Source organism: Rattus rattus, chromosome 7, assembly GCF_011064425.1.
Source record: "Rattus rattus isolate New Zealand chromosome 7, Rrattus_CSIRO_v1, whole genome shotgun sequence".
Lineage (NCBI taxonomy): Eukaryota > Metazoa > Chordata > Mammalia > Rodentia > Muridae > Rattus > Rattus rattus.
In genome coordinates this window covers 60491674-60519468 of record NC_046160.1, presented here as the reverse complement: position 1 = coordinate 60519468, position 27795 = coordinate 60491674, and positions in this window count along the sequence as shown.

Sequence of the window (27795 nt, the reverse complement as noted above, 5' to 3'; positions counted from 1 at the left end):
GTGACACAGTTCCTTCAACAAGGTGACATCTCATAATCTTTCTAATCCTATCAAAGAGTTCCACTCCCTGGTGACTCAACATTCAAATATATGAGCCCATGGAGGCCATTCTTATTCAAACCACTTTTTTTTTTTTGCTACAAAAGAATTCATCAGATGTCTGAGACTAAAGACAGAAACCCTATCTGGACCCCAGAATTATACTTGGTGGTCACAAAAAAATTTGCCCTGTAAGCTGAGGCTACTGGCAAAGCCAGATGAAGAACATTCCAATTGGAAGGCACAAGGTTGCATGATGGGACATACACAATTGTACAGTTCAAAGCCATTGACACTGACCATAGAGCACAACACAAAATCCTGTTCCGTGAAAACTCAGGCCGAAATGGGATTGGATGGCAGTCTGGAGGTCACAGAAGGTGTGCTTATTCTCAATGCAATGGGAAGGCTCTGAGAACTTTGACATCAGACTATATGGTGATCAGACTTGTGCTTTAAGATCACTGTCACTGTTGTCTGAGATGAATGCACCCAGAGGTTAGAGTTCCTGGATGACCAATTAGAGAATCCAGCTAAGAGATGGTGGCAGCTTGGCCTAAGAGGGTGGCAGGGATAGGGCCGTTAGTAATCCCTGACTTGGAGGCTGTGGCTGATGGGTAACTTTAGCTTCTCAGTAAGATAGGTTAGACATGGATGCAGTTGCTTGACTAAATATATTTGTTCCCTGACGTTGAGAGAGAGAAATGCATTTTTAATGTTTTTCTGTCCTTTTGGGAAGCAGTTTGGGACACTGCATGTGACTCATCTTTGCACCCATCTTCTGAGTCACAAGTGCGGGCGGACTGTCTGATAATTTTGTTAGTGGACTGTATAATGCAATTTTTTTCTTCTTTGAAACTGAGTTTGAAAAACGACAGGGAGAGTTTTGTAGACTAAATGAAGTGAAGCTTTAAAAAATCAAACCATTGTGCTGTGCGTAGTAAACAGATAGGCTTTTATCTGTGGTCGTAAAATAGGAAATTCTTTTGTGCCACAAAAGAATTTATCAGATGGCGGCGATTACCGGTGCTAGAGCAACCAGGAATCTTTGTTTTGGTTTGTTTTAGAAAAAGTCCTCCAGATTGCTTGTCAGTCTGTATTAATGAAAATTCCCAGATAGCTGTTCAGTCTTGTTCCACTTTGTCCCACAGAAGCTATTGTAGGATTTCATCTTTCAAAAATAATGCAATAGAAACATCATAGCAATCTGGCCATCACATCTGTCACCACATGGTTTTCCAGGGTTAATTTGGCTCATTTGGTTAAGTTACTTGGCCAGGCCACATCCTGATATGGCTCACACATCACCCTGGCAGCACTCTATGCTGAGGATATGCTAGTCTAATATATACTTGTAATTCTAGTCCTCCCTTGTAGATTTCAAAGTAGTCGTTTACAAACCGATTTTGTTTTGCTTACAACAAAAGTCTGACTGGTGTTTATGTGTAAAAAGGTGAGCTGTAGTTTTGCTTACCTTTCTACTGGGAAAAGTACCCCATATTTGACTGAAGTGAAGACCTGCTGCCTTAACTGGATATGCCAGGAGAAGATATTAATCAAAGCTAGATATGCAAATTTGTTTCCATTTGATGGTGGCTACTGGAGGTCTTAACAGAGGTAGAATAGCCTCTCTTCAAATAAGTCAATACCACTCTTAACACAGCATACAAATAGAAGCAATCCATGCTGGCGCTGGCAAGATGGCTCAGCCATTAAGAGCACTTGTGGCCCTTGCTAAGGACAGGGGTTCAGTTCCCACGTGGCAGATGTTACAACCATCTGCAAGTCATGTTCTCAGCGATCCAACATATCCTTCTGACCTCTTTGGGCAACAGATATGCACCTGGCACACATAAATACATGCGAGCAAACACACATAAAATGAAATAAAGTCTTATGTTAACAACAAACACAGTCATGTCTGTGTGTCCTATGACATTATGCCTTTTTGTTGCTTCGCATGGGCTCTGTGTACTTGAATACAAAGCACTACACCAAATCTGAATCAGGCAGTCTATGAGCAAAAAAGAAGGTTACTGAGTCCTGGTTTTTATTTCTTTGTTTTGCTTTGTTTTGGAATAGCTGGGCTTGCATTGGTGACCCTTTTTGAGAAGGACCTGTGTAACAGTGCTGTTTCTACAGCCCCACCTGATAGATTTCCTCTGAAACATCTTCTCTCATCTGCTTGTCCTTGCAACCAGAGTCTCATACTTCGGGTGGTTTATCCGAGTGTTCAGGGAGAAGCTTGCACAGTACCAGCAAAAGTCTTCAGTTTCTTATTTCCTGGAAGATTAGGTGAGGCAGCAAAGGTCACTCCCATTATGCCAGGCTTCAAGAAAACTGCAAAATTAAGAATGATCCAGTTCTTTCAAGCAGGACTTTGGGGACTGTCATTTTTAACCTGAGTTGAAAACACAGGGGTTTGAAGACCTTTTTGGTAACCTTTTAAACTGAAGTCAAAAGGTTCAAAAAGAATGGAAAGTCTATGAAATATATACTAAAGCCAGAAACCACAGTGAGAGAAGCAAGTAATATGTGATTTGGGGTGGATGCTTTTGACGTGTTCATTGATCTCCATGACTTGCAGAGCGCTGATAGCTCTCTGGCCTCAGGGTGAGGCGGCTTGCCAGCTTCCAGATCAAAGGCACGCCTAGGTGCTGAATCCCTGGCGTGCTCCCAAGCAAAAGTGCCTGGGGCCACATTTGCTAATTACAGGTTGTGTTCTGCTGTTTCCAAACAGGGTGAAAGCGACAGAAGTTGAACTGTGAATAATTACACACTTGAATAAGTATGTGATTAGCATTATTTGTTGTGGTTGGGTCTGGAGTGATGGGACAAGAATGGAGTGATTGCATTATTTACAGCTTAATTGTAGACAAGTAATTACTTATGTACACGCCTGGTGTGGGGTCAGAGAGGACTCTAGGAAGAATGCAGATGATCTGAAATCCAACTTTCCAAGCCTGTCACTTGTGCTCACTCCCTTAGAGCTGATGAAGAGAATCCACTGAGCATTTCTTGAATGAAATGCTTTGGAATGTTAAATATCTTGTTCAGTCTAAGCAAAGAAGAAGCAGAGGGTTTTTTTTTTTTTTAAGCTTCTGCTTGGAAAGCAATAAATCACAAATGCCACCTAGTGGTCCTTAGTATCCACTGGTTGCAACATTCTTCCAGATAGTCATAGTTCAGTTAGGCTGAGGATTTGTCTAGTGGGGGAGGGGAGGTGTTCCAGTTGTGGGACTTGAGTTGAATGGAGCAGAAATAAAAATTCATCTCCTGTCCTCCGGCCTTCCTTTTACTTCTGCCTACCTCTCCCTTCATGCAGTTTTACCAGAGAATCAGTCCCAAGATTACCTGCTTTACTGGCTGGTGGACATGTTACTCAAATCACTTAGTCCTTTTTATCGTCCCCTAAGAGACTGAAATGCCTGATGAGAAGGCCGACCACAGCAGTCTCTTGCTTGGGACCGGGCTCTTGGCTGCCACTTCCCATTCACCAGGTGGTTGAAAGCCACTTTCCTCATTACTGCTCTCCTGGTTTCGAGGGTTCCTGTCTGGATTTGCATCTGGACGAATCCTTTGCCTCAAATTCTCCCAGAGAGTGAGCTTGTTTGATAAACGCTTTGGGAAGGGAAAGGTAGAGAAAATGAATTGCTTGTTAAGCCTTCTTTAGTTTCACTCTGCTGCTCCCACGAGCATGCTTTGTGCTTTTTGTTAAATAATAAATAAACAAGTCCATGTTTCTCCAGCCCTGAACATTGTACAAGGAAAATTCCTTGAACAGGGCCCAGAAAATATGGCTGTAAAGCAAACTATATTTAAGTGGAGATGTAAACAGGCCTGTTGTGTGGCTCTGTGCAAATGCAGCCTTCTGCAATAGCTGGAAACCCTGCTTCTCTCTCCAGCACACCAGGAAAAACAGTAAGTGATCTGGTCCTGGTGGCCCAGGCTTAAGTATGGGGCTGGCTGCCTTCTACTTGAGAGGGTTCTAATTTCATATAGGATTGTCTTTTCCTACTTAGGCCCCTTTCACTCTGCATTGAGAATTTTCAGAAAAGCATCTATGCTATGTCTTTACAGGGCATTCTGCTGCAAATAGCTAATTCTACTTCACCCCAGACAGCCTTCTTTGTGGCTAGATTTTTTTCGCCCACTCTTAGCTATGACCACCCTTCAGAATACATTCACTGAGGTCAGCCTCTTCTTTTTCCTGATTCCACCATTTATTGATATGTTACAAGAACTCTTTCTCTCAGTCCGAGACATCCCTCCTTGGGTTATATTTCTTTCTTTACCCATATCTTGCCCTTACTTTTGCAACCACCCGAGAGACGCTGATGCTTCCAATGTGACCTTGTGTGCCATGAAGAGCCGGTTTTCCAGGGACACTATTGGAATAAAAACACCTTTCTGTTGTTTTTGGTTTTGTTTTCAAAATTAGAGGCACCCTGACCCTCTGGGAAGAGATATCACCCAGGTTCTCATTCTTACTTGTGATTGCTTTCTCCTTCTGTGAAGCTTTTCTATTAAATTCCTACTGACGACAACCTAGCCATCTGATTCTAAGGAAACCGAGTGCCCCTGGGAAAGCAGAGGGGCTAGGTGCCAACTTCTGGCTGTTCCCAGATAGACACAGACCCTGTCTCTGTCCACGGAGGAAAGCATCTCACTCTAAAAGATGGGGAATTTTCCCAGCTTATCTTTTCTGTCTGCTAAGGACTATCTCTTTCTCAGATCTACCTGATACAACAGCCATATTCTCAAGCCTCCTAATGAGATAGAAAAGACTCTTGTAATTAATTACGTTTTAATCTCCTTCCATTCGATACTGTGAATTGTTTCCTGGTGGTATTTGTTTTGAAACATCTAAAATGGGCTGAATGTTTTGAATACCACAGATTGGCCAAATATTGATAAGCTGTTATGGACATATCAGTATGAAACAGAAAGTTTCAGGAGTTGGGAGGTAGAAGCAGGAGGAAAATGAGTGTGAAGACAACCTATGCTGCATAGCAAGATTCTGTCTCAAAAAGCAAGTGGGCTGGAGAGATGGCTCAGTGGTTAAGAGCACCAATTGCTATTCCAGAGGTCCAGAGTTCAATTCCCACCAATCACATGGTGGCTCACACCCATTTATAATTAGATCCAAAGCCCTCTTCTGGTGTGTTTGAAGACAGTAACAGTGTATTCACATGCATAAAATAAATACTTCTTAAAAAACAAACAAGCAGAAACAAAAACAAAAATAAGTCCCCAAAACTTGACAAAATTCAGGACTGAGGCTGGAACTCAGTGGTTGTTGATCACCTATGATATATATATATATATGGCCTTAAATTTGTTAAGAAAACTAGAAAGAAGAGCTCACAGGAAGAAAGAAGGGTGAAGCAGGGAAAAGAGATGGTAAAGGAAATGAAAATTCAGACAAAGGATAATGAAACTGACGAAATAAGAAAGTGAAGAAAAACAGACATAAATTTAAAAAAAAAAAAAGGTAATCACTTGTAATGGCTAGTCCTGGTTGTCAACTTGATTATATGTGGAATGAACTATAATCCAGAATTGGAAGGCTCACCTGTGATCCAGATCTCAAGGTTGGAAGACACAAGTTTCTGACCTGGATATTAATTCTGACCTGGATCTTGGCATGGAGATTTTCAGGCACAGTGACCATGAAAAGCTTAGGCCCAGACAAGGTAGTACACACTTTTAATGCCAGGAGACTGAGACAAGGAGAACTTCTTTCGGGTAACTCAACTTGGACAATCGCAAAACTAATCTAAACTTCATTCTCCCAAACCAAGCTAAAAGGTGACATATCCAAGAAATCTCATGAATCTTCTCTAGAAGGAACATTTCTACCATTAGGAAGCATCTCTTTCCATAGAACCTGCTTTGGGATTATCCTGGTTAAGGTTTGTCAGTTTGAACAAATTAGAGTTATCTGGGAAGAGGAAGTTCAATTGAGAAAACGCCTCTATAAGACTGCTCTGTAGGCAAGTCTGGAGAGGATTTTCCTGATTAATTATTGCTGAGAGAGGTGTATAGTAAAAAACAAAAAACAAAAACAAAAACAAAAAACAAAAAACAAATTGAGCAGCCAATGAGAAGCATCTACATCAGTTCCTTCAGTTCCCTTCCTGACTTCCCTAGAAAATGGATAGCGGAGTGCAAGATATAATTAAACCTTTCCTCCCCAAGTTGCTTTTGGTCATGGTGTTTTATCACATCAACAGAAACCCTAACCAATATAGAGAAAGCCTCAGGAGAGTCAGAAACATGCATCCTTTTCCATGAATAAAGTTTCTCTTTAGTGTGTTTTTTCCTCCCTAGAGTAACAAGTTCTTACTTTCAACTTTATAGTCCATATGCCGTTTGCTCCTTCTCTACAACACATTCTGGAAAATCTCGTATTTCCCATATCCTAGAAGTGACCTATGTGTAGAAATCATAAATTTAACTAGTGGAGCAGCTGACCTCTCAGTATCTACCTCGAGCAAACAGTATGCAATCAATCTAATATCATTGGAAGCTCTCTCTAGATTCTAGATCTTTCCTTGGATATGTGACAGTGCTATTTATGTACATATTATTTTAGGTCACCCTTTCAAAACAAGCAGGTTTCTGCACTTCTGCTCTCTTCTTCCCAGATATTCTTTATTCAGTGCTTTTCTAGAATTGTCTCCATCTCACACATGGATACTGCTAGAATTGTCTTCTTAAATAATGTTTTCCTATGGCTGTGCTTTTAAAAACAATAGGGAGCTGTGATTTGAGAACAAATCTATTGAAAGTTTCTGGATGCCAATGTGTGGTGATTTTAAACCCTTCTTCTTTCTTTTTCAGCTCTACCAAGAATGGAAAATAGCCCTACTACATTTCAGAAGATAAGCTACTTCGTTTGTATGTTTCTATGTGCCACTGATATTAATAGAAACTGGGTATGTGCAAGGTTTAGAGGGTGTCTCTGGCTTGCATTTGATAGTGATCATTGTAAGATGCCACAATTCCCTCACATTTGATCAGTCAGCCATTCAACATACCAGTCAGGAGAGAAGGCTACATTTCTGGTGACATCAGTACCACAAGCTATGTTTAACCATTTCATTTCAACTTTTTAAAGACACCTTGTCTATAAGAGAATAAGTATATGTCATTAAATCAAAATTTGTTGTCATGTCATATAATATGATAATATAATTAATATGTGATATAATATGATGTGATATACTATTTAAAACCACAATGGAAAGGATTCTCAGAAGAACAATTCAGTTTTAAGCAGAAAAAGACAATGCCTGCTGTGATTTCCATCTTCCTGCATTTAAGAAAGCAATTTCTGTTTTTTTGAAAGATATTTGTGAAAATATTCTATTCTACCAAAAAGAAAATGTAAGCGGTATGTAATCCTTGGGCTTAAATGCTTTCAGAATACTATTTTGAAAGCCACACAATAAACCCAGTAGGTAGGCAGTGCAATCATCCTTGGTTTAGCCAAATGCAAGCTCAACATGCCATGCCAAAGCAACAAGTTAGCTTCCCTGTGTACTTGTTGAGGGGAATCATCAGTCTTGCTAACTCATTTTCTGCCTCCAGTAAAGCAGCAGGGGCTTTGGCTCAGAATCTGGCTAAAAGCAACAGCAGCGTAGGACAGGATCATGAGAAGAGGGATACAGTGGAGGCCAGGCCACTTCTCCGGAGATCATTTAGATTGTAAGTATAATGGCTCAGCACCAAGGGAACTGAGGAGGCAGCTGAACCCACAGAAGGAGTCGAGAAAACATGCATCTCCAAGACTCTCTAGGTGCTTAAGTGGAACTGCCAAGAATTTAAGTTTAGTAAAAAGAGGACTTAGCTAGGATTTGGACTTGGCCACTAATTTGCTGACTTTAAGGCTTCAGATCTTTTAAAATTGTACACAAAGCCATTTTCTATCCCACAAGGACTGCCTGGGGGTTAGTGAATCAATGACTCAGATGTGCTTTGAGTTCCTTGGCAAGGTTCTCATGTCCCAAGGTGTTGTTCTATGTGAAAGATTTCCTGACTCCAGTTGGTTCAACAGCAGTTATATCTAATGCCAATCTCCTTGAGCTGGGACAGGTAGAAAACTGGGATTTCCTTTGTTCAGCCACCCCATGACCTAAAGCAGTCTGGCGCAAAATGATTTTGTGGATGGGTGAACATCTGTTCTTATTTACAAGCATGCCACAGAGCACTGCTACACTCATTTCCTACCTCCTGGGAGTTTTGCGAGGTTTATCATGATTATCCCAGCAGTATACCAAAGAAGATGAGGGGTTTGCAAGTATAAAACATATTTAACATTTGCTGGTGACAAACAAGTGACTTCAGCTTGCCATTTCCTTTAAATTTGGGATTTTCTTCAACATTGACTTTAGACTAAGTATTAGGTGGGGGTCAAAATTGTTGAGGTTTATCTAGATTGTGTTGTGTTTTCTTTTAAGATTACAGTATTATTAGGGTTCTCTAGAGTCACAGAACTTATGGAATGTCTTCTATATTATGGAGATTTATTGTAATGGTTTACAGTCTGTAATCCTACTAACCCAACAATGGGCAGCTGTCAATGGGAAGTCCAAGAATCTAGTAGTTGTCCAGTCCCACGAGGCTAGTTGTTTCAGCTAATCTTCCTGAAGAAGTAGCTTCCAACAGGTGTGCTGGTAAGTAATTGCAGTCAGTTGAAGAGTGAGCCTTCCTTCTTCGAATGCCCTTGTGTTGGCCTCCAGTAGAAGGTGAAGCCCAGATTAAAGGTTTGTGGCACCATATGTGGATTTGGAATTTGCTTTGTCCCAGACTGGCCTTGAACTCCAATCTCCTCATCTCCTGAGATTTAAGATAGATGTACAACCTTGCCTGGGCCTAAGCTTTTCATAGCCACTATGCCTCAAGATCTCCATGTCAAGATCCAGGTCAGAAGCCTGTGTCTTCTGGCCTCACGATCTGGATCACAGGTGTGCCTTCCACCTCGGGAGTGTAGTTCATTCCAAATGTAGCCAAGTTAACAATGAAGAATAGCCATCACACAGAACTCAAATCAGAGTTAGACAAAAGTCTGTGTACCTGTGTCATCTGTTGGCACCAACACTCATCATTATAAGTGCTCTTCTCATTCCCCCTTCTAAGAAGGACTGAAGGAAGCATTTTCACTTTAGTTGTCCTTTTTGAGCTTCATGTGGTTAAGTAAAACTTTCAAATGAGTTTCTTGCGCCTTTGCAAATAAGTTCAAGTATTTCCTGGACACTCAGAATGTCTTCTCAGAAGACTTTATCTGGACAAGTGGTCACTTCTTACAGGCTTATGATATACCCTTTTCACAAGGGAATCTTAACAACATTTACACACTATTTTTACTGTGACCCTCTCTACTATTGCACTATGGGATTCCTGAGTCCTGGCTTTCATCTTGACTTATGTTTAATTTTATCATTTCTAAAACCTAGTACTAGCATAAATCTAAGGGTCAAAGTAAGAGAAAACTTAAATTTTGAAGGGCAATTTTATCTTCCAGTTTATGAAATAGACAGTATATTTTCAGGATTGTAAAGAATGTCACTCATAATGTTATGAAGACAGGTGTTCCAGAAGAAAAATCTAGAAGATCCTTGTAGAACAGATACAAAACAGAACCAGTAATTTATGCTAAGAAGTATGCTAGATTCTTTAACATAGATAGTAGAAAAGTAATAGGATATCAAAATAAATTGTGGCTGAAAGACAAATATTCACTCAAGTATTCTATTTATTCTAGTACCACTGTTATTAGACCATAGGGGCAGTCTTGGCCAGTAGCATATGACATTTCTAGCTATGTATGAATATTTCTCTCTGCTACTGATAAAGTACTACATACAGTACAATGACCATAGCTTTTTATCTGTTCGACTGATGTATTAATCAGGGTTTTCCAGAGCCACAGAACTAAGAACAGTTGAAGTCTCTGTTTGAACTCAAAGGAATTGTTTAAATATGGCTATGAAAATGCTTTTTATATACAGGCGGGTCAGCTCAGAACTTCAAAGATCAGTTCTATTTCAGAGTATTAGTGGACTATTGTGAACTGAGGTGAATATGATGTTGCATTCTCTATAGATATTTCTAAGAATGAAGACGAAACTGGAGGGCATTCTGAACAAGTAAAAGAAATGGTTTTTCCAAATATTTTTGGTTTTGTCATGCCTTCCTTCATATATTCATATTTTAGGTATGGTCTCTTATACAAATATATCAGGAGACAACAAGAATAATCAGTGCAGCACTTTTTGTTGTAATAAAAATTTAGAAGCAACCTGAATGACAGTTTGATGGGAGACTATAAAACAATTACATTATTATTTTGCAGCAGAACATCATTTGTCAGTGAAAGTAAATCAACATAGATTACTCTACAACTGTAAAGAAAAAGTCAATAAAGAATATCTACAAAATTATACATTTATAGAGCCCAAACCAAATAGTATTACTAATACATTTCTTTTGACAGAGGTTTTGATACCTATTGACAAGTGACTACAGAAATGCATTTTACATCGTAGTCACAGACCATACTAAAAAATAATTTTACATATTAATTGAAGCAATTTTTTTGCTCTGTGTTTCCATTTTGCATTCAGTGTCCTTTGCACTTTTTTTCTTATTCCATTGGGTTCTTTATTAAAACCAAATGTTAAGTGTGAACTGCTCATTTGATTTTATTATTAGAACCTATAGTTTAAAAACTACTGCCTTAAAGATACTTTTATATGTCATAAATCTATAAAGATAATAGACAATAAACAAAAAATGCAACATATTCAAGAAGTTGGAAAATCTACAGATCATGAATAGATGATTCATGGTAAAGCCATAGAAGTCACAATGAAATTACTAAATTATATTGATTTCTTGAATATCTTACCATTTTGCTTAATTATATATTAACATTGCATATATGACAACCCTGTCTCAATCATAACCAAACAATTTTACAGAAAGGCCAAAAGTCCTCCATCACTTGAATATCTTGAGTATCATCAGGATTTAGAATTCTTTACAGCTAGAAATTTATCCCAAGCTAACTGGAAATACCTGTGATAACAACACTAGGGATGCTGAAGCCTGGGAGTATATGTGAGTTTGAGGTCAGGCTTAGATACATAGTAAGCTTGAAGATTCAATCTGTAGATAGACAGCCACCGTCTCAAAAACAACCACAAAAAAAAAGCCAAAGAAGGAAGACAAGGAGAAGGGGAAGAGAGCAAGAGAAAGAAGGCAAAATAGATATCAGCATACATGAGCAGATTATTCAAACATAGGAATTCTGGTTTCTAACCCTTATGGGTGCACGTTGGACTTGAAATAAAAGAAGAGTGTTAAGATCTCAGAATTCCTTAGTAGAAGATTCTTCTGTAGAAAGTTGGAATTCAAACTTCCCACCAGAAATCAAAGAATGACTTTTTTTCATTAGGGGATAGGAAGAAAAGAGACATAGTATAAAGACGCCTGTAGGGAAAGCTCTAGAGCTTCACCTAAACGTGTCCTCATTTTACCTCAACCATGTCCTGGCAGAGAAGAGAATTTGTATTTTGACTTGGTGATGATCCTACAAAAACAAGTGTGTGTGTGAGTGTGTGTGTGTGTGTGTGTGTGTGTGTGTGTGTGTGTGTGTGTGTGTGTGTGTGTGTGTGTGTGTGGCGGGTAATGTGAAAGTGCTCTGCAGCTGTATCAATGCAGAAATTAGTTAACAAAAATTGAGACAACTATATATATTTAAATTTTTTGAAAGGGATGATATGAATGCTCATATTCGTCACTGGTTATATTGGCTCCATCTCCTTTAATGGTATCTGCATGAGTTACTTGCTATGATGCTATGACAAAATACCAGACAGAAACAAATTAGGAAGGGGAATTTACTTTGGCTCACAGGGCCAGGGTGCAGCCCATCATGTGGGAAGTCATATGAGCAGGATCGTGAGGCAGCAGCCACATTATGCACACACGGGAATATGAATGTTTAGCCTCAACTTCTTTATCCTCTTTATTCAGTCCAAAACTCTACCCAATAGAATGGTGTCACCCAGAGTAAATAGTTCTTCCTACCTTCCTTATTATAACCAAGCTAATCCCTCAGATGCATGTTCTTAGACTTGTCTCGTTGGTGATTGTAGAATGTACTGAATTGATAATCAAATAAACCAACACAAATGCACTGTTTGTCATCCTGACACCCCCTTTAAGTCAAAATCTTCCACTCCTTGACCCTATGAGCTCATGGCCTTTTCATAGGCAAAAATTCAAGTCAGTCCAACTTCAAACATCCTCAGAGGTTTCTTTTTTTAAAGGTCCCAACACTAATTAAAAGTTTAAATCATATCTGGCACTGAAGACAATTTTTGAACCACGAATACCTCTAAAAAAACCCAAGTTACTTGCTTTTAATATACAATGGCACAAAGTAAGCATTCCAAAGAGGAAGAAAGTGGGCAGAGTGAGGAGTGCTGAGGCCAAGTCAAGTCTGACACACAGTGGTAATAAACTAAATCATGCAGTTTGACATTCGTGGCTGACAACTTGATCTTCAGAACTACAAAGGGTTTTCAGTCTCATTTTTTCTAGCATTTCCTCCTATAGCACACAGTCTCTTTCTTAGGCAAGCTCCATTCCATATCTGCTGCTTCCCTCAGCAGACTCTCATGGTCCAGGCATCTTCACAATTCTAGGGTCTGTACTGCAATTCAGGTTTTATATTACAGTTTCAAGATAGAAACCTTCCAAGGCCTCCTTGAAAGGATTTTCACCCTGGCACATCTTGTACAGAGAGGAATGTGCATGATTGTTTTGGGTGGCTAACAGGTTGCTAAATGCATGATATGGAGAGCAATAGGTGCGTTTATTACATCCATGTAAGGATCTTAGGCTACTAAGTACACTACTAGGAGGATGTGTGCATAGCCCAAGCTAAGTAAAATCCTAGGTTGTTTAGTTCTTCCTTGTGCTTGCCTGTCCACTCAGGAACTCTCTTAAGAGTAACAATAGGACTGACAGTGGCCCAGTGTTTTAGATATCTGTAAGATTCTAATATCTACATGTTATTGCCACGGTAGCATTTTCAAGTACTACTTAAATGGTGCTATTCTTTCCTTGTCTCCTTCTTCTAAATACAGTTGGCTTCACTTTCTAACCTGTTAGATACTAGGACCATATGAGTATCTCAAGACAAAGCATGGGATGGGCCACTTTGAGTAAGCATCCAAGACCCCCCAGATCATTTTTTTCACTGTTGAAAGTTACTCAGTAATCTTTGAGACGGGACCTACTCTCACCCTCTGAACATCTAAATGATGGTATGAAGAGCTTTTATATAGATACAAAGTTCAAAGCCATAGTTTATACTAAATCATGGGTTTATTTTCAGGACCCCAATGTTGTCAAGATATCTGCAAAGCTGCATGGCCACAAATCATCTTCATATTCATGGAATAATGGACAACAGTTTGGATAGGTTTTTACTCTTTTTGTTTTTGCTGAATTCAAATTTCAGCCTCCTATCTTTTTGCCATGGAAATTCAGGTATCCATTAGTGAAAATTCCTTCTCTTTGCATAAAATCAACATTCTTATTTTCAAGGAATGCTGAAATTACCTCAGAAGGAAAAGGTAGACAAAAAAGTCTTTAATGGAAAACAAAACAAAAACATGAATGTGTGCCACCTCCGGGATATCTGTCCTTACATCCTGACACTACCAGAAAAGGACGCATTGATAATAATATTGGGAAAATGACATGGCAATCCCTCTCAATATTTACTTTATAGGAATAGAGAAATAGATTCAGATTTAGTTTGTTGTTCTCAATGAACAAGTTCATCTTTATTTCCTTTACTTATGTTTAATGTAGAAGGAATGCTAATCTTTGAAGAATCAAAAAAAAAAAGGTAACAATATTACAGAAGTAGATAGACCCAGGAATGTTCATTTTTTAACATTTTTTAAAACCAATAGCTGTGTAGTAGAAGAGAGAGGAGAAAATCGATCACATAATTCAAGATAGAAAGAATGTAAGACATCATCTGGGTCACTTTCCTGGTTTCACAGAGAAGGAAATTAAATATCCAAAGGTTAACTGACTTGCTTGGGGTCTGCACAGTTTTTGACAGGACAATTTGATTTAAATCCACCACTATTTTTCCTATACCACATACTTTCCCGTTCTTCATAAAGATAAGATCACTGTCTTCTGATATTGCTCGGAGACCAAAAGCTATCCAGGTAAAAAAATTATATGTGATACAAAGAGTCAAGTGTTTGTCCTTGTTGGTGATGTAAAGCATAGATACCATATATTCAACATGAACTTCAAAGACGGAACCACTCTTACTTCTAATTTTCTGACTTTTTAGTATTTGGAAATTTTATATCATATATATACATATATGTATATATCAGAGACTAGATATAGATATTATCATACAAAGGAAATATTGAAAGGGCCTGGCATGCCATTTTCCCAATATTATTACCAATGTATCCTTTTCTGTTAGTGTCAGGAGGTAGCAACAGATGTACCAGAGATGGCACACATTCAGAGGTTTTGTTTTGTGTGTGTGTGTGTGTGTGTGTGTGTGTGTGTGTGTGTGTGTATGACTAAAAACCACACTAGCCATGGATGATACTCCAGTAAAGCACTAAATACTTCTTCCGTTCTAAAGAAAAACACTAGTTTGTCCTCCTACTCTCATTCTCTCCTTCCCCTTCCTCCCTCTCTTATCTATCTATCTATCTATCTATCTATCTATCTATCTATCTATCTAAGAGTAAAGTAATAGAACCCTCATCGTGATTGTCTCTTAAGTAAAAGACAAAGCAATTTGATGACTTCTCATTCTTACAATCACTACATACAATGAGCTCTAGTATTTTCTTAGTGTTTATTCTAAAGGCTTCTGAAATAATTTTGCCAGCCAATGGTTTGAAATTTACAGCTTCACATTTATGCTTCTTCAAAGTTTTCACTTTATATGAAGTCAAAATGAATTATATTTAGTAACATATATGTTAATTTTGCTTACATTTCCCTTTTAATAATATATTTATGTTTTATCAAAATCCCTTTAATAAATTTGTGAAATTATGTATAATATTCTTGATCTTTGACCTGAGTTACAGTAATCCTTTCACTTTCAATATAATTTCCTCCTTATTAAAAATATCAAATCTGGAACTTATTTTCTGAGATGGCTAATCTTGGTCAACTTGATAGGATATAGAACCAACTAAGGGACAAGTTGCTGGATGGGTCTGTGAATGCATTTCATGAAAGAATTGACTGAAGGGGAATGACCTTTTCCTAGACAAGACATCATCTTTTGGCTGTGGTCCAGATCTAAGCCATTTTAGGAGAGAGTGGTTCTGCCTTTAGCCTTTTTGCCTTCATTCCTTCTTGGTGTATGCATCTTTTTTTCTTCTTTCACTTGGCTTGTTATCCCTCACTGTCACTGAAACCCAGATTTTTCAGTCTCCATGTAAATTGAAGACAAAAAGTTCTCCATGAATCCTTTTGGCGTTTTGTGAAAATCGAGACTGCTAAGGTTCCAAACGTTTTTTGAATAAATAGACACCAGGATCTTAGCTTCCTTAGCCTTTAGAACTGCTGTTACTTAGGAATATTGTGGACCCAATCCACTATTGCATCCCTGGAGGAAATGAAGAGATTAAAGATACCATTAAGGTGTTGAAAATGCTTCATCAAATCCTTACTTGATTCTCTTATTTGTCCTTTGAAGAAGATGAATGGATCATGGATCTCTGTCAAGAACAAGAATTACTAAAGACTACATTCATGGTTATCACAAGATTGCCTAATTAGTAACACAGATTTAATTCCAAGCCTCTAAGATGTCTTCAGTTAAAATAGAGACTCCAGTTGGAAAATGTTGAGCCCCTATAACATGGCATGGGTATTTCTGGGAGGACCAGAAAAGACTGAAGGCAATGGACTCTCAAATTCAGATGGGTTTATTTTATCTAAGAAATAGTTTCCAGGACCTGAAGAGGATGAGATTAGCTGAAATGCCTAGCAACAATGGTGAGGGAGAACCTGTAGAGACCGTATCCAGAGGTCAGGCAAGGCCCCTGGCTGAGGGATGGAGCTACTCACTCATCTCCAAAGTTTTAACCTAGAATTGTTCCTGTACAAAGAAAATTCTGGAACAAAGTGTGCAGTGGAGACTGAAGGAAAGGCCATCCAGAGACTGCCCCCTATGGGAATCCATCCCACATACAGTCACTGAACCCAGACACGATTGCGGATGCCAGGAAGTGCATGCTGACAGAAGCCTAATATAGCTGTCCTCTCCTGAGAGGCTCTGCCAGAGCCTGACAAATACAGATGTGGATGCTTGCAACCAATCTTTGGACTGAGCATGGAGGAGCTAGGGAAAGACTGAAGGAGCTGAAGGGGTTTGCAACCCCATAAGAAGAAGAGCAATATCAACCAATCAGACCTGCCCAGGCTTCTATGGACTAAACTAACAACCAAAAAGTAGACATGGAGGGTCCCATGGCTCCAGCTGCATATGTAGCAGAGGATGGCCTTATCTGGCATCAATGGGAGGAGAGGACCTCGTTCCTGTGAAGGCTCGATGCCGCTATGTAGGTGAATGCCAGGGCAGTGAGTTGGGAGTAGGTAGATGGGGGAGTAGGCAGTAGAAGGGGGAGGGGGAGGGGATAGGGGTTTTGTGGAGGAAAAACTGAGAAAGGGGATAACATTTGAAATGTAAATAGATAAAATATAGAATAAAAAAGAAATAGTTTCTTTACTCTTTATCTACTCTTTATATGTACAGATAAACACTTTCTACATTTCCTGCTGTATTTTACTTTCCTTTTTTGGATGAGGGACTTGATTCTGCACTGTTAGTGGAACTAAGACTGGCCTTTTCTGAAGGACAGAATGATGTAGAGAGTGTGACTTCTGAGGATGAAATAATGAGTTTTCAATTTCATCAACCCTAAGTGGTGGGAATAGATTCTAAGGGTGTATGCTGATAATGAAAGGAACCTGAAACCAGAGCTATTACATTTCTTAGAGTTGTACTAACAGGCTTGAAGATTTCAGCCATTCCCACTCTCTGTGTTCTACACATTGCTGTAGAAACCACAGTTCTTTAATTGATAAGTTAAATGCAGTCAGTATAATTGGATTCCTGCATAGCAGCAGGGACCAAGGGATAACAAAATCAAAATTGCCAAAAGCTAGATGAGTGTACTTATCATAGTGGATAGCATAGGCAAATCATACTTCATGATCTAACTGTGTAAACCTCTGGTGTTGGCGAATTAATAATGGTGTTTCCAGGAATGAAAGAAATATGAAGTCCACTGAGTTCTATATGAGCATAAAAATTAAAGTACAACTGAACAGAAGGCTTTGTAGAATCACAACAACAGAGAATCATGACTCTTCAATAAATTTCCAGGCTATTGCAATGTAGCAAATCCAGATTTCCCAGAAAGAAGAAGACTCAGGTCTCAGTGGGGAAGGACAATGCTGTAATTCTGAGAAGTTTTCCTATTATTTTTTCCTTTATTTCTTTGCCAAAGGTAGCTACAGCCTCTTACGAGTGCAAGTAGTACATCAGATTAAACAAATTTATCATTTCTTTCAGGCCCTACTAGACACTTGCCTTGCATTGGCATTGATTTTAGAAGACCCCAACACTGTGGATTTTCAGTTAAAGTATAGACTGCAGAGGACAGATTATTGTCAATAGAGTTTGAGACAAAGACTGAATCATGTGTGTCCAGTGGGTCTCTGAACTCATTGTGTGATTATTTCCCCAGCCTCAGAGTGCAAAATTAGGAGAGCTATAGATAGAAGTGGAGGAATCCCAACTGGTTCTCTGACCTATGGAGAAAGGGCTATTATATATGGAAAGACCACATGGAAGCCATTAGAACTGCCTTTACTTGGGAATATAATGGGCCCAAAGCAATATTGCATCCCTAGAGGGAATAAAGAGATTAAGACCACCATGAAGGTGTTGACAGATGCAGAGTGGTGCTTCTCACCAAATCCTCACTTAATTCTTCTATTTGATCTTTGAAGAAGATGAATGGATCATGGAGAATCACAGTTAATTCTTACAAACCTAATCAAATAGTGACTTCAATTACAGCCACTGTAGCAGATATAGTTTCCTTACTTGAGCAGATTCCCATACCTTTCAGAATCTGGTATGCAGTTATTGAAAGTAACTGCAAAGTAATTGAAAGTTTTGATCTTTGTATCTGACCAAAGGGACCACCTACCAGGAGCAGTTTGCTTTCACCTGTGAAGGCCATTAGTATGCTTTCTACCTCAAGGGTATGTTAATCCTCCAGGTCTGTAAGATGAATTAGTTGACAGGGATCTTGATCACAGGATAGTACGCTGGTCTACTATATTGAGGATATTATGCTGATTGAACCACGTGAGCATGAGGTAGCAACACTGGAGTTGATTGTAAAACATATGTGCGGCAGAGGATGAGAAATAAATTTGATCAAAATTCAAGCTTCTTGTTTCAGTGAAATTTGGAGGAATCCAGTAGGGCATACTGAGTTATTCTATTTTAAGGTCAAGGACAAGTTGTTGCACTTGGCCTTTCCTACCCCACAAGGGGGGGGGACCTTAATGGCCCTATTTGGATTTTGAAAGCAGAGATTTCCTCACTTATGAGTTCTACTCTGGCCCACATATCAAGTGATTCAGAAAGGTGCTAGTTTTGAATAGAACATGGAACTGAATAAGCTCTTCACAGGTCCAAGCTGCTATGTAGGCTCTGACATTTAGGCAATGATAGAGCAGACCTGATGATATTTCAATTATGACTGGCAGAAAGAGATATTGTTTGGTACCTTGGCAGGCCTATATAGATGAACCATTGAAATCATTGAGATTTGGGAGCAAGATCCTGCCATAATCTGCAGAAAACTGTTCTTCCTCTGACCTGATATTAGGTTTCAGTAGAACTTTAATTCTTCACAATGGGTGACCAGAATAACATGTGACCTGAGCTACCTTTCATGATCTGGATGTTATGTGACCAACCAAGTCATATAGCTTAACATGCACAACAGCAATCCATCATCAAATGGAAGTGGTCTTTATGTGATTGGGCCTAAGTAGGTCTGCATGATACAGATCACTTAGACCAAGAAGTTACCCAATTGCCTTACTCCTAAAATAAATGCTTCCTATCCTCATGAATTAGTTTAGGTCTTATGGGGTGTGCCCTAAGATCAGTTGACTAGAGAATAGATGACCACAGTTTGATAGAACAATGGAATGGTCTTTAAAAGACACATTTACAGAGTCTCCTAGGTGACAGTAGCTTGGAAAGACTGAGGCAGAGAGTCTGGAAGACTGTAGATGCTCTAAGTCAACCTCTAGTATATAGCAGTTTTCCCCAAAAGCAGAACCTACAGTTCCCAAAATCAAGGGTAGCAATGGAAATAGTACCACATCATTCACCATTAACCCTAGTAAACTACTAGCAAAAATTTTGCTTCCTGTTAATGTGACATTATGCTTTGCAAGCTAAATATTTTTGATTCCAAAGGAGAAAGTGCTACAGCCAAGGAACTCAACAAATATTTGGAATTTGAATCTAATGCTTCCCCAACAGACATGTTGAGTTCTTGGTGTCCTTTACTAAACAGGCTAACAAAGAAATTACAGCATTAACACAGGTGGTTGTTCTAGACTTCCAGATTTCCAAGGGGAAATTGGACCACTACTCTATAATAGAGGTAGGGAATAGTATATATGGAGTATAAGAGATTCTTCTGGGTGTCTCTTGGTGTTATCATGTACTGATAAGCTCCTTTAGAATAGAGAAAGACAGGAAGTACATTTCTAGTGACAAGGAACCACATAGAATCAGTCCCCGTTCTGTGTAGACTGTATTGCAGAGAAAAAACAAACAAAAAACAACATCAAAATGATAGATATATGGAGGAATTTTATTTAGCAGTAAAACTCTGAGAGACAAATATCGTATTTCCTCTCATATGTGGATCCTAGGTTTTATTTTTATAAGTGTGTGTGTGTGTGTGTGTGTGTGTGTGTGTGTGTGTGTGTGTGTGTGGTGGGTTGTGAAACTAGCATGATCTTAAGAAGTGGGCAGAGGAGGAAGGCACACATATAACATGAATACAAAATGGATCTGGAGCCATTGGAGTGACAAAGAGGAGATAAGATAGAGTTGGGCAAGAGGACAGGGAACAGGAAGAGAGGAAAAACTCTGCAAACAAAATGTGTCTGAAGATGCATATAATAATGATGATGCTTATGCCTTGTAAGTTACTCATTAAAAAAGAAAAAGAAAAAAATCACTAAAGAATAAAGATTAGAAACATTTGTTTCTATCGAGACCTCCTGATTTTATGAATAAACATGATAAGCACCATTTCTCCCTGGTCTCTGACTGGTATCTGTTGCATGGGAAAGGTTTTCAGCATGACTTCACAGTCAACTGAGTTAATCCCCAAGAAGCTCTTCCAGGAGGCCTTGCTTGATTGACCTGTGATGCATGACTCATCTGGTTTGCAAGAACACAAGTCTCCCCTTTCCTTAGCTGCTGATTAGCACCCACCTAGTTTGTCTACTCTGGAGGATTAGGTAGGAGAGAGCAGATGGGCAGAAGAGTGGGGAGGGCAGCTGAGCATGGGGAATGCCAGCCTGGCATTCTGCACACGGGCTTCTTTATCTGTATGCAGTCCTCAGCCTCTTCTTGTAACCCCAGATAAGGGAAAACTAGCCAGGAAAATATGGAAACAGAAATTCAATTACTGCAGACATTTATTCTTATCTCTTATTTTTAAAAAGAAAAACAAAGGCAGATAAAATCGGGGCTTCATATAAAACCAAATTCACAGTTTGTCTATGTGCATTTTCTTTTCCCAGAGCCACTAATGTGTTGATGGCCTACATTTTCATTGCCTCCAAGCCCAGGAGGGAAATTCAGAATTTGAATAGACCTTGGAGATCAGTACTCTTACCCTGCCTCCTCCCTTCCCTTTCTCCTAATAAGGAAACTGAGGCCCCGAGAGGTTAACTGACTTGCACAAGGTCACATAAGCTCAATTGTCTTCGAAACTCCACATGGAACTTTTTCATTTCCAGCTTTAAATTATTTATTCAGTTTTTGCCATTTTCACTTCATTGAAATGAACTCTCTCTTCTTGCTATTATGTCCTGGAAGCTATTTATCCAACCTGATTTAATTGCATTTTCACGGAATTGTATTACATTTTTCCAATTGCTATTACATTTTATATTCTCTGTGTTTTTATGCCCTGATGCCAACTGTTAGCAGTGGCCCTGTCCTACTTTATTATTAAATCACCCCAGGTGTTTCTTAGGCCAGGTTTACTTAGATTTTAATCTGGAATTAAAAATAGTAACATAGGTAGACTGTTGGAAATCTTAACTTAGGTTTTGGTAAATAGGGAAGTTGAAGTCAGGTCTATTATAGTATATTTGAATGCTTGCTATACAGAACTACTGTAAATTAGCATCCTTGATCTCTGTTTCAAAATTTTCTTTACTACCTCCCTTTTGTAGATTCCTTTAAAGGAGAGTTCTTCATCTAGGAAATTATTGCAAACTGCACATTGGGTCAGTCAGCTCAAATTTTAAAAAAAGTACATAAATTATATAGAAAAACTCAAAAACCATTGCTAGTCTCACATGTCAAAAATGCTCAAAAGAATTGTTTTGCTTTCTTGCTGGATAGGTTGTAAACATAAACTGAGGCAATACTTGACAGCAGCTAAGAGCATATGAAAATGTTGAGGCAAAAAACCCAAAGTCCTGCCAAAGTCACAGAAAAAAATTCATTACAACAAAAAAATTGATAAAATATGTAGCCAAGAAAATGTCCTTTATTTAAAAAAAAATAACACAGAAAAAAAAATACCAGCTGCCAATTATGGGGTGGGAGTATTTTGATGTCTGTTCAGACTTGGACTTGATTTAGATGGACTCTAGTGCAATCCTCTGTCAGCTAAATTACATGCACCATGCACTTCAAAGGCCTTGTGCTCAATGGGAATGCCCAGGACTGAGCGCTGTGAGAAATAAATGATTGCACTGCCATGCAGGCTGCCAAGCTGCTTCCATCACTTTTCAGTCACAAGAAAAAACATGGTGTGCAAATGGACATCACACTGTGATAAGGGGAAGGCCAGAAATACAGTTGCAACATGGTGAGCAAAGTTAACAGAGGCAAATCTTTCAGTTTCCGTGGACAACTGCACTCTACAAGCAGTAGCTTCGCTGGTGGACAAAATGGTGCATATGGTGCATGAATATGCATGGCTCGGACACACCTTTCTTACCGAGGTGTGTCAGAGGTAAGGGTTCAGAAGAACTTTAAAGAGCTTTACTGAAGGGAAATTTCCTCTAGATATCCACTTTAGTGATTCGTCCATGCCTGATGGGCAGGACAAGTTTGGCTGATGGAAGCATAGCACCTGAGCATGCTCTTTGACCTCAGTGGTTCACCTTCTAATGTCTTCTAGAAGACACGCTGCCAGGCTGAGGTGCCTCAGCTTTCCTTCACACTGCCTCTCTCTCAAACTGTCATTTTGTAGGTGTGTAGAGAGAATCTCTGTGTACTGTATGGAAACATCGCCTTTCAACTAAAAGCTGACTGGCCAATGAGCTAAGTCAGGAAATAGGAGGTGGGAGCTCCTATAAGGAGGGAGAACTCTGGGGTAGAGTCAGGCACAGGAAGAGATTCATCCTGAACTCTGAGGAATATGATCTAATGAACCCAAGGAGAGGTAAACTAACCACCATGTGGTGAGACCTAGAATAGAGTGAAGGCGATAACAGGGTTACTAGTTAGCAGGGTAGGTGGGGTGGGTGGGTGGTGGTGTTAGGAGGGGGAAGAGTTCAAGCTTTTGCCTAGGCAATTATTAATAAGTAATTAGGTTTCACAATCATTATTTCGGGAACTTGGGTGTAGGTGAAAAACCTGCAACTTCATAGGCGTCTGGAAGGCTCTTTGAAGTAAATTCCCAGGACTCAGCACTCATACTTGGATGATCCATTCCACAATTCTATAACAAATTGGGGCTCCAATGTCAAATACACCAGCTGTCTTTGTCTAGTCTAGATGTGTTGCAAGAATATTTCAACCTTAAAAAGCTAGTATTTTTTAGGTCTCAAGACTAATCACTAAGATACCTATTTAACATATCAAAACTGATTCTGGTCCTACTCTCCTTCAATCCATACTTGCTACTGGTCTTTCTGCCTGGAAACCCAGTCTTCTACTTTAAACTCTCCAGTCCAGAGGTTATGCTGGGTGCCTCCCCCCCCCCCCGTTGTCTTCTCTTCCCTACATAACCCAGCCATTTTTACTACAGTTGTCTCCTAGTTTCATGGTCTCCTGGTCTCCTGGACTCCTGCTCTCCTGGCTTGCTTCTGGCCTCTTGGCTCCTAGTTCCTCTGTTCCTCATCTTGTTCCCTACCTCCTCCTCACAAGGCCCAGTGTAGCAGGGAATAAATAGTTAATCTGTTCTGAGCTCCTTGTGGTTTTTGATTGCTCTGTACCTGCCCAAAAGCTCTGGATTCACATGAATAAAACACACACATACACATCTTTATATCTTGAGAGCCTTGATTAGCTTAACGGTTGAGCACGTCCCCTCCAGTATTCATGAATACTTGTTAAATCTTTATTTTATCTCTGCTAGCCTAGACCCAATTGGGTGAGTGGCTCCTGGGGCCACGTTCCTGGACTCTTACATGTTTGTGGGCTTTAAGTCTGACCTTTCTGCTTCCTCATTGTCTTAGTTAGGATTTTACTGCTGTGAACAGACACCATGACCAAGGCAAGTCTTAAACAGGACAACATTTAAGTGGGGCTGGCTTACAGGTTCAGAGGTTCAGTCCATTATCATCAAGGTGGGAGCATGGCAGCATCTAGGCAGGCATAGTGCAGGAGGAGGAACTGAGAGTTCTACATCTTCATCTAAAGGCTGCTAGTGGAAGACTGACTTTCAGGCAGCTAGGGTGAGGTCCTTAAACTCACGCCCACAGGCCACACCTCCCTAGGCCAAGCATGTACAAACCATTCATTGTATGGTCTGTCCTTGATCCCTCTCATGGCAGACCTTTTTCCTCTCCCATCATTCTTTGTCAGGGAAATCTCACATTCCTGCCTCTATCCCTCTGCCCAACCATTGGCCGCTGACTCTTTATTAATTGATCAAAAACCAATTAGGAACAGGGTCCCTCAGCGTCTGGACACATAGATTCCTGTGTGATTTTGGGAGACAAATTAAGACCAGGCATTAGAACCAATCCCCAATAGCCCAATTTAGTCTGCTGGCCCTGTTCAGTTTGAATTCTTCCGGATGCTTTTGCCTGTGTACTCTTAATATCTACTATAAACAAAACAAAACAAAACGAAACGAAACAAAATGTCAAAAAAGCAAAACTCAACCTTTAAGGAACAGTCTCGTGCTCTTTTCATTTTTTCTTCTTTGTTCATTTGGTGCTGAAATCAGGGATGGGTATATTGATTTCCTTTCCCAGGATCCCTGGCTCTACAAACCAAGTGGCTGATCTGGAACTCCTAATGTATAAATGGGTCATTTGTTTCTGCTAATTTTTTTGTCACCCACACAATTTGACTCAAAATTCTAGAGTCTGCCTCTCCTCTATCTTGAACCACTCGATTCTCTTCTACTCTTTTCATCTTTCCAGCTTGCTGCTTCCATCTGGACATTCATAGCCACGTGGGTATCTCTCTCTCCTAGGTGTATGTCACTCTGGAGGTTCCTGCTTTGTTTAATTTTACTACAAAAGCCACACTGCTTTGTCAGGAAGCTCTTTTTGCCCTACTGGGTCTCCAGTCATACAGAAACTCCCTGTGATTTAGGAATGTTTTTCACTGGACTTGGGGATGTACTAGATTGAAATTCTTGTCACCAGACACTTCTCTTTGCTCTGATCTCCTTTTTAAAGCTTCCTTGCTTCCACATAGAAGCTGGAGTCCTGCAACTTCCTTAAGCCCTTCTGGGCCTCTGGGACACTGTTCTCTGTCTCTCAACTCCCTCCTGGGGTTTACTCTCCTCCCCTGGAAACTACCTGCTTTGTCCTCAAACTACAAACAGTTTGGCCTCAGCACAAATCAATGACCAAATTCTGTCAGGCTCAATTTTCAATTTTTTTTCATATGGTAACAACATCTGCTACTGCTTAAAAAAATGATCCCCAAATCTCTTAAGTCCAAACTTGCTCTGCTCTACTCTTTCAAAGTCTCTTCTTTCTAAGGTTTCTCTACCTCTCACCTTAAAAGCCTTTTATCTCTATGATTTCTTTGATCTCTGCTCTTAAGAAATTCCTTTAGACTATACCATAAACTCTGTTAGGATTTGTAAGTTCATTGGGTAGGGTTAAAAAAGTAATCTATAACAAAAATTGTTTAAAACTTTAACAAAAGGCTTATAGTTAAAAATTTATCATGGGTAATCTTAATTTGATACAACATGCTATATATGTGATTTAACTCTTGTTTAAAATATACTGTGTATGTAACTTGGATTCAAGTCTTGTTTATAGAAATACGTATTTTATATAGCAAACATGTGGCACCAGCCATCTATAGTAAGGTTAAAAGATATATCCCATGTGACTTCGCTATCATGTTAAAATGACCACACTGTGCAGACCAACTAAGCAGCACCTATGAAACTTAGTACTATGGAGCTCTTGGTTTATGATTATATTTATTTTATACTAAGGAGAAAACAGCAGGTCTACAAAATACTTCTGGATTGGTATATATTTTTGAATGATGATAAAAAGGTAAGGTTAGAGAAGTATATTAAGATTAAAAAGAACTGACTGAGAGATGCATATCTAACTACTTATGTTGTTTCCAACTCTGTTCAACATCAGTTTTCTAAAAATTTATATAAGGAACAACATATTTTTAGTAAAAAGAAAGATAAGTTTAATAAATAAAGTTTATAAGTTTTTATGGCCTACTCACATTAGCAATAATTGTTAAAGATTGTTTAACAGTTCAAACTGATGTCTAGCCTCATTGTCTTTGTTAACATTGCTAAGCCTGGCCACCGCGGAGAGCCCGTGGGCAGAACCCCGTGAGCGAACTCGAGCCTCGGGACCAAAGGTAAGACTAACTTATCTGCTGCAAGTGACTTGCCGGGTGGAATCGGGACAACAGAGGCAGAATCCCTCTAGGACCAGGCAAGTCCTGTGTTTACCGGAAGCCCCACCCGCGCGGACCCTGGCCCGCAGCAGCTCTCTGCACCCAGAACCCGTGGAAGAGATACCTTCCCACCTGGTCAGGTGGGCACTCCTGAGGCTGCAGAGCGGAAGAGACCACCAACACTGCCCACCCCTGCCCACATCCCTGACCCAAGAGGAAACTGTATAAGGCCTCTGGGCTCCCGTGGAGAGGGCCCAGGTGAGGCAGGAGCCCTGCCTGAGACACCGCCGGATCCTGAAGGAAACAGACCGGATAAACAGTTCTCTGCACCCAAATCCCGTGGGAGGGAGAGCTAAACCTTCAGAGAGGCAGACACGCCTGCGAAACCAGAAGAGACAGCTCTCTACACACATTGCTGATTCCAGAGGAAAACACCGGAGGCCATCTGGAACCCTGGTGCACGGAGGCTCCCGGAAGAGGCGGCGCAGATCTTCCCGGTTGCTGCCACCGCGGAGAGCCCGTGGGCAGCACCCCGCGAGCGAACTCAAACCTCGGGACCACAGGTAAGACCAACTTTTCTGCTGCAAGTGACCTGCCTGGTGAACTCAAGACACAGGCCCACAGGAACAGCTGAAGACCTGTAGAGGGACAAAACTACACACACGAAAGCAGAACACTCTGTCCCCATAACTGGCTGAAAGAAAACAGTAAAACAGGTCTACAGCACTCCTGACACACAGGCTTATAGGACAGTCTAGCCACTGTCAGAATTAGCAGAACAAAGTAACACTAGAGATAATCTGATGGCGAGAGGCAAGCGCAGGAACACAAGCAACAGAAACCAAGACTACATGGCATCATCGGAGCCCAATTCTCCCACCAAAACAAACATGGAATATCCAAACACACCAGAAAAGCAAGATCTAGTTTCAAAATCAGATTTGATCATGATGCTGGAGGACTTCAAGAAAGACGTGAAGAACTCTTTTAGAGAACAAGTAGAAGCCTACAGAGAGGAATCGCAAAAATCCCTGAAAGAATTCCAGGAAAACACAAACAAACAGTTGAAGGAATTAAAAATGGAAATAGAAGCAATCAAGAAAGAACACATGGAAATAACCCTGGATATAGAAAACAAAAAGAAGAGACAAGGAGCTGTAGATACAAGCTTCACCAACAGAATACAAGAGATGGAAGAGAGAATCTCAGGAGCAGAAGATTCCATAGAAATCATTGACTCAACTGTCAAAGATAATGTAAAGTGGAAAAAGCTACTGGTCCAAAACATTCAGGAAATCCAGGACTCAATGAGAAGATCAAACCTAAGGATAATAGGTATAGAAGAGAGTGAAGACTCCCAGCTCAAAGGACCAGTAAATATCTTCAACAAAATCATAGAAGAAAACTTCCCTAACCTAAAAAAAGAGATACCCATAAGCATACAAGAAGCCTACAGAACTCCAAATAGATTGGACCAGAAAAGAAACACCTCCCGTCACATAATAGTCAAAACACTAAATGCT